At 44.4% G+C, this 8,727-nt stretch overlaps 1 non-coding gene across 1 annotated transcript; it reads left to right on the top strand.

Annotated features, from left to right (window-relative positions):
* The first annotated feature begins 8,350 nt into the window (after positions 1 to 8,350).
* Positions 8,351 to 8,423, top strand: TRNAR-CCU (transfer RNA arginine (anticodon CCU)). Its single transcript has one exon. It is a non-coding gene; the product is annotated as a tRNA-Arg (tRNA).
* Positions 8,424 to 8,727: the final 304 nt, after the last annotated feature.

Below are 8,727 nucleotides of genomic sequence, written 5' to 3'. Positions count from 1 at the left end.
AGGGAGTCAAATATACATAATACGTAATGTATCACTTTAACCATTTTTTTAGTGTACAATTCGGTGGTATTCACTGCATTCACAATGTTGTGCAATCACACCACTATTTCCGGAACTTTTTATCATCCCAAATAGGAACCATACCCATTAAATGATAATTTCCTATATTGCCTTCCTCCAGCATCTGATAACCTCTGACTTTCTGTCTCTATGGATTTGCCTCTTCAAGGTAAATGCATTACGATGCATTTTGAGTTTATTTTTGCAAAAGGCGTAAGGTTGGTGTCTAGATTATTCTTCTTCCGCCTTTTTTTTTTGCATATGGACATCCAATTATCTAGCACCATCTGTTGAAAACCCTGTCCTGGGCTTTCTCTGCTGGTCCAGTGGTTAAAACTCCACACTCCCAATGCAGGGGACCCAGGTTTGATTGCTGGTCAGGGAACTAGATCTCATATGCTGAAACTAAGACCTGGTGCAGTCAAACATTTTTTTTAAAAAGAAAAGACTGTCATTTCTCCAGTTGAATTGCCTGTGTTCCTTTGTCAAAGATCAAGTGACTACATTTGTGTGAGCCTGTTTCTGGGCTTTCTATTCTGTTTACATTGATTTATGTGTCTATTCTGTTTCCAGTTCCATGCTGTCTTGATTACTGTAGCTTTATACAAAGTCTTGATATTAGGTAGTCTCAGCCCTCCGATTTTGTTCTTCTTCAGTGTTGTGCTGGCTCTTATGGGTCTTTGCCTTTTCATAGAGATTTTAGAGTCAGTTCAGCCTGACAAACTCCATTAAAAATACATAAGCCCTTCACCCAGTAATCTCATTCCTAGAAATCTTTCCTTTAGAAATAAATCATCAGCGCATATGGGGATAGGTAGCACTTCCCTGGTGGCTCAGCTGGGAAAGAATTTGCCTGCAATTCTCATCTGCAAGAAGACCCCGGTTTGATTCCTGGGTCAGGAAGATCCCCTGGAGAAGGGAAAGGCTGCCCACGCCAGTATTCTTCGGCCTTCCTGATGGCTCACTCAGTAAAGAATTCTCCCGAAATGCGGGAGGCCTGGGTTTGACCCCTGGGTTGGGAAGATCTCCTGGAGAAGGGAATGGCTACCCACTCCAGTATTTTGGCCTGGAGAAATTCAAAGATAGAAGAGCCTGGCAGTCTACAGTCCATGAGGTTGCAAAGAGTCAGAAACGACTGAACGACTTTCACTTATGGGCATAGGTATAAAAATATTTATTAGGGACTTCCTTGTAGGTCCAGTGGTTAAGAGTCCATGCTCCCAATGCAGGGGACTCAGGTTCAATCCCTGGTCACGGAAATAAGATCCTGCATGCTGTGAGGTTGGAAAGAAAAAAGGATATCGTAAGGTTTTTTTCTTTTTGGTAGTGGAGGGAATAAAACCTGTGAGCCAAGGGAAAACCAGTTCATGGGAATGTGGTTGAATAAATTATTGTTCATCCACACCATGGGAGGTTATCAAGCAAGTCGGAAGAGTGACTTAGGACCTCAGCAGGTAGTCTGGGCAGTTCCCGTAAGATACCTTGAATACAAAGGTGTACCTAATATGATTCTATGTTTATGAAACAGTAACCTTTACTCTCTACTTTTGGTCTATTTATGTGTTATGTATTAGGTACTGTTAGTCAATGAGTAAGAATAACCTGGTGGGAAAAACTGTAAGATGGTTACCTTGAAGGATGACCAGTATAAGAGAAAATAAGAAAAAAAGAGAGGGTAGTTTGCCCCCAGCAACTGTTGAAAACAGTAAGTCTTCTCTCTAAGCCAGTTTCGTCCAACAGAAATATAAATATGACCCATGTATGTCGTCTTAACCACATTACAAAAAAGTGAAAAAGAAAACAGGCAAAATTTAATAATTTATTTAGCCCATGTGCCCCAAATATCATCAACACGTCACTGATATATGTATATCAACATGTCATTGATATACATATGTACGTGTATGTATTTAATATATAGGACTTCCCAGGTGGCACTAGGGGTAAAGAACCCACCTGCGAACACAGGAGACAAGAGACATGAGTTCGATCCCTGGGTGGGGAAGATCTGGAGGAGGGCATGGCAACCCACCCCAGTATTCTTCTCTGGACAATCCCATGGATAGAGGAGCCTGGTGGGCTACAGTCCATGGGGTCGCAAAGAGTTGGACACGACTCTAGCCACTTGGCACGAAAGTGCACATACATATTTAATATATATAGGGCATCACTGGTAAAGAATCTGCCTGCAATGCAGGAGACGCAAGAGACACGGGTTTGATTCCTGGGTCTGAGGGATCCTCTGGAGTAGGAAATGGCAACCTGCTCCAGTATTCTTGCCTGGAAAACTCCATGGACAGAGGAGCCTGGCAAACTACAGTCCATGGGGTTGCAGAGTCGGACACGACTTAGATACTGCACACACACACACACACACACACACACACACTCGTTTTAATTTGGCTACACCACTCGGCTAGCAGGATCTTCGTTCCTCGACCAGGGATTGAACCCACATCTGGCAGTGAAAGCACTGAGTTCTAATCACTAGAATGCCAGGAAATTTCCATGTCATTGATATTTTAAAAAGCATCAGTGAGGCAAGTGACATTCTTTTTGTCTTATGAAGTCTTCAGAATCCAGTGTGTATTTTAAATCTCTGTTCAAACTGGTCATATTCCAAGAACACAGTTTCCTGAGGCCAGTGGCCACCATCTCCACAGTGCAGCGCTGAAGACAATCTCTGGGAAGACTTGAGTGCCCCCTAGTGGCAGGCCCACTTAATTCCACCCTTCCTGGCAATTTGGTCCAAACTCAGAAACAGATTCCTGCCTATAACTCTCGATGTCTCCCTGCGGCCACCACACCATATCCATACCCCCCAGGTTGAGCTTTCAAGGCCCCTCTCAATCTGGGTCCAGCTTACCCCTCTCCACAGGCAATTTCCACTCTCTCCCGCTAGCCTCACTGGACTTGCCCACGATTCACTCATCCATTGATTGATTCACTGAATGTTCACCGAAGACCCAGAGGTTACCCTGGCTCATGGGTATCTTCTGAGAGTCAGTGGTGTTTGAGCTTCCAGAACCAACAGTCTTCGCTTAACCAGTTGCCTCCTTGGGCATCAGTCTTCAAGTGTGATCTTGGGCTTCACACCTTCCTAGTAGGATTATGGATTATTTGGATGGGTGCTCAATCTCTCAGTCATGTCTGCCAGGCTCCTCTGTCCATGGAATTTTTCAGGCAAGAATATGGGAGTGGGTTGCCATTTCCTCCTCCAGGGGATCTTCCTCATCCGGGGATTGAATCCATCTCCTGCACTGGCAGGTGGATTCTTTACCAGTAGTGCCACCTGGGAAGCCTGGGTAGGATTATTAGGGAAACGCAGTGTGATAACAAATGTAAAGCTCCTTGTACACAATGGGTACTTAATAGATGTTGACTGAACTAGTGCCATCCTCCAGGCTTGGGGGACAGGGCAAGAAACTGCAAGCAGAGATTCCAGCAGCAGCTGGGGTTGGGGTGGATGGGACCACTGGGAGACAGGCGAGGCAAACACCAGAGCCCCAGAGAAGTGGGTGCAGATGGCAGGGCTTGGAGTGGGTACCCCTCTCCCACAGGACTAACCCATACCTGGCCCAGTGGCCCCAGTCTTTGCAGAACCCACTTACAATCACCCCTTGCATAAAAGCTGCCAATGGCTCCCTGTTGATTTTTTAAAAATATTTTCAAAATTAAAAATTTTATGTTTAATTAAAAATTTTTATTATCTTTTATTTAATTTTTTTTTATTTGGCTGCATCAGGTCTTAGGGGAGGCATGTAGGATCTAGTTCCCCAACCAGGAATTAATCCTAGGGCTCCCACATTGGGAGCATGGAATCCTAGCCACTGGACTACCAAGGAAGTCCCTAAAATATTTTAAAAATTGTTTTGGGGCTTCCCTGGTGCTCTGGTGATTAAAAATCCACCTGCCAATTCAGAGGACACGTGTTCGCTCCCTTGTCCCGGAAAGATTCCACATGCCAAGAGGCAACTAAGCCGAAGCACCACAACTAGAGAGTAGCTCCTGCTTGCTGCAACTAGAGAAAGCTCTCTCTCCCAGAAATGAGACCAAGCACAGCCAAAAAGAAAATAAACAAACATAAATAAATTAAACATTTACAGATCTTTTAATTATTTATTTGGCTGCACCAGGTCTTAGTTGCAGGATTCAGGATCTTTGTTGCAAAATGTAGGATCTTTGGTTGAGGCATGTGGGACCTGGTTCCCTGACCAGGGACTGAACCTGGGCCCCCTGTGTTGGGAGTATGGAGTCTTAGCCACTGGACCACCAGGGGAGTCCCTCCCAGATGATTTTAAATAGCCAGAAAATCCCCACAGATTGCCAATGCCTCACCTCTCACTCGTTCCCTTTGTTCCTTGTGCTCCAGTCATGCAACTCACGAGGGCCTTTGCACATGCTGTTCCCTACCGTCTGGGATGCTCCTCTCTCCCCTTCCCTCAGTTTTAATTCCTTATCTGGCCAATCTCTGTCTTGGAGAAGCCTCCCCTGACCTCCAGCCTAAGTCAGGCCCCCAGGGCATCAGTACCTCCTTTCCCCAAGACTAACCACCACCAGAATGTGAGTCCCATGGATCTTTGCTTTGTTTGCCACTGTGTTCCCCCCTTACCTAGAACGATGCCTGATATGTATATATAGCAGGCACTCAATAAATGCTAGTGTGAGTAATATCCCCCAGACTCTGATACAAACAGCAGGAGGGCAGGGTCTGAGGATGTTTCTGCTTCCTTCCTGTTCCCCATGCCTAGTATACAGTAGGCAGTCAATAAATGGGTGACACTAGTGGTAAAGAACCCGCCTGCCAATGCAGGAGATGCAAGAGATGCAGGTTCCATCCCTGGGTTGGGAAAATCCTTTGGAGGAGGGCATGGCAACCCACTCTGGTATTCTTGTCTGGGAAATGCCACAGACCGAACAGCCTGGTGGGCTACAGTCCATAAGGTCACACAGAGTTGGACACGACTGAGGCGACTTAGCACACACACACAGAAGATGCCCTCAGGCCTGGGTTACCAGGCACCTGTGTCTTGGACCGGTACATTAACATCAGCTTGATCCTACTTGGTTTTCCCGGGAAAATGACCAACAGAGAGATTTTCCTTCCCATTTTGAAGATAAGGGAAGCAAAGTCCAGAGGTTGAGAGGCTGGGCTCCATATGTTGTTCATGCCTCTGGAGCTGATGTTTCTTCTCCATCAGGAAAACTCACTATGGCAGGCTACATAGAGTGTCCCAAAGATGCTCACATTCTAATTGCCAGGGCCTGTGAAAAAATGGGAACATCTTTGCAGATGCGGTTAAGTTGAGGATATGGAGATGGGAGGATGCTCCTGCGTTACTAGTGGAATCACAAGGGTCCTTAAAAGAGGGAGGCAGGAGGGTCAGAGAGAGAGAGATTAGAGGATGCTACACAGTTGGCTTTGAAGACGGAGGAAGGGGCCATGGTCCAGGGGATGCAGGTAGCTTCCAGAAGATGGAAAAGGCCAGGAAATGGACTCTCTCCATAGTCTCCGGAAGGATCGCAGTCCTGAGGGTGACTTGACGTCAGCCCAGTGAAAGCCATTTTGGATTCTGACCTCCAGAACGGAAAGATAGAAAACTGGTGTTTTTTTCAAGCCACGAAGTTTGTGATAACTTGTCACTGTGGCCATAGGAAGCTCATATACCCTGCAACCTGAGGGAAAGTTTCCAGCAGATCAGCAGGCAGAAGGCATCTGATGGCTGTAGCAAGACCGTTGCCTCAAGTCCAAAGCTCTGTTTCGGACACAACCAGCCCTGTTGGTCCAGCTGTCTGTCTCCCAGTAGCCCGGTCTGCCCTCCCCCATGACAGACAGAGGACCATCACCTTCAGCAACATCAGAGGTACAGGAAATGCAAGACTTGTGAAGTGAAATCGCAGCCGGCGATTGTTCGTCCTACAGCTGCTTCAACATCCAGACTTCTCTCCTTCAAGAGAGAAAATGAAAACCAAGAAAACAAAACGAATATGATGTCATGTTTCTGGAGCTGCCCTAGGGAACAGTGATGGTTGTGGAATCAGACCCACCCAGCCCCACCCATCCAAAGACAGAGGCTGAAGGTAGGGAAGGAATTCTGCTTGGGTGAGCTCAGCGATGAGACTGCGGGCTCCACGTTAAAAAAAAAAAAAAGTAAAATGCACATAACATAAGATTTGCCACCCTATTAGTAGATGCAAACGATCATATAGAGAAGGGATAAACAACAAGGTCTTCCTGTATAGCACAGGGAACTATATTCAATGTCCTGTGATAGACCATCATGGAAAAGAATATGAAAAAGAATGTATACATATGTATAATTGAATCACTTTGATGTACAGCAGAAATTAACACAACATTGTAAATCAACTATACTTCAATAAAATGCATTTAAAAAATTACCATCCTAATGATTATTTAAATTAATTATTTTCCCACTTTTTTGAGGAATAATTGATAGACTTGCATTGGTTTAAAGTGGACAGTGTGGGGCTTCCCTGGTGGTTCAGTGGTAAAGGATCTCCCTGCCGATATGGGAACCATGGGTTTAATTCCTGACCCTGGAGGATCCCAAATGCTGTGGAACAACTAAGCCTGTGCGCCACAATTACCAAGCCTTGCTCTGGAGCTGCAGCTACTGAGCCCACGTGCTGCGCTACTGAACCTACACAGTCTGTGCTCGTCCTGCACAGCCTGTGCTCGGCAACAAGAGGGGCCACTGCAAAGAGAAGGCTGAGTGCCTCAACAGAGAGTAGACTCCACGCTCCACAACTGGAGAAAAGAGCCTGCCCAGCAACGAAGACCCGGCACGGCCGAGAATAAAGTACATTTTAAAATAAAACTATATATAAAAAGTGGACAGCAATGAAAACATTTTTTAGAGTGAACAGTGTAATGATGTGATTTAAATATACATTGTGCAATTACTGCTTAAGCATTTTAAGTGTGCAATTACGTGCTATTAAGCACATTCACATTGTTGGGCAACCATCCCATCATCCATCTCCGGTACTTTCCCATCTCCCCAAACTGAAGCTCTGTCCCCATGAAACACTGACTCCCCATCCCTTCCCCCAGCCCCTGGACCCACCGTCTACTTCCTGTCTCTGTGGTTCTGAGTCCTCTAGGGACCTCCTGTGAGTAGGATCAGACAGTATTTGTCTTTTGTATCTGGCTCTTTTTACCGAGCATCACGTCCTCAAGGTTCACCATGTTGTAGCAGGTGTCAGGATCTCCTCCCTTTTAAAGGCTGAATAATGTTCCATCAAATGGAGCTAAAGAGGGTGGGAGAAAAAGGAACCCTCCTACCCTGTGGGTGAGAATGTAAATTGGAACAGCCACTGCGGAGAGCAGTATGGAGTTTCAGTTAAAAAATTAAAGCTAGACCTACCATATGGTCCAGCAATCCCACTCCAGGGCACATATTCTGACCAAACCCTAGTTCAAAATGGTGCATGCACCCCAATGCTCATTGCAGCACTGTTTACAACAGCCAAGACATGGAAGCAACCTAGATGTCTTCTGACAGATGAGTGGATTAATAAGATGTGGTGCATATAGACAGCAGAATACTACTCCGCCATAGAAAGAATGAAATAAAGCCATCAGGAGCAACATGGATGGACCTAAGTGAAGGAAGCCAGACAGTAAGAGAAACATTGTGTGGCATTACTTCTAGGCAGAATCTAAAAAATAAGATACAAATGAACTTATTTACAACCTAGAGAGAGATTCGCAGACATAGAAAATAGACTTCTGGTTAACCAAAGGGGAAAGCAGGAGAAGGATATAAATTAGGAGTTTGGGATTAACATATACACACCGCTATATATAAAATAGATAACCGATAGGGACCTACTGTATAGCGCAAGGAACTACACTCAAGGGATAACCTCTAATGGAAGAGAATATAGAAAAGAATGTACATTTGTGTACATACGTATATCTATGCATGTATAGCTGCATCATGGTGCTATACACAAAACTAGCAAGACACTGTAAATTAACTCTGTTTCAATAAAATTTTTGAAAGATTATATATATATACATATAATAGAACCACTGCACTGTACATCTGGAACTAACACAATAATGTAAACAAAGTATACTTCAATTCAGTGTTATGTGGCAGCTGGGATGGGAGGGGCGTTTGGGAAGAATTGGGTACATGAATATTTATGTCTAGTCCCTTCCCTGTTCAACTAAACAGTCACAACGTTGTTAATCGGCTACACTCCAATACAAAATAAAAAAATTTTTTAAAAAGTAAATAAATAAATTCAAGAGTGTTCCCTGGTGGTCCAGTGGCTAAGACTCCGCACTCCTAATTCAGGGGGCCCAGGTTCAATCCCTGGTCAGGGAACTAGATTCCACATGTTGCAACTAAAGATCCCGTGGGCTGCAATTAAGGCTCAGTGAAGCCAAAACAAATAAAGTAAAAATAAACTCTAGGTAAGTTTAAAAAATTAAAAAATAGATTTTATCCCAGTCCCCCAAATAAATAAAAAGTAATAAAAATGAAAATCATTAAGAGGTACTTCTTGGTTTACAAGTAAAATAAATGTTTACAAAGAGGGAAAAAGCAAGGACGAACAATGTATTTGGGGGCCAGCATTTGTGTTCATTGTTGAAGAGTAAAGAATATATGTGTACGTATCAAAGACAAG

The sequence above is a fragment of the Budorcas taxicolor genome, chromosome 7 (genome assembly GCF_023091745.1).
Source record: "Budorcas taxicolor isolate Tak-1 chromosome 7, Takin1.1, whole genome shotgun sequence".
NCBI classification, from domain to species: Eukaryota; Metazoa; Chordata; class Mammalia; order Artiodactyla; family Bovidae; genus Budorcas; species Budorcas taxicolor.
The sequence above is the reverse complement of the archived record's forward strand: the minus strand, read 5'-3'. Positions and strand labels throughout refer to the sequence as shown.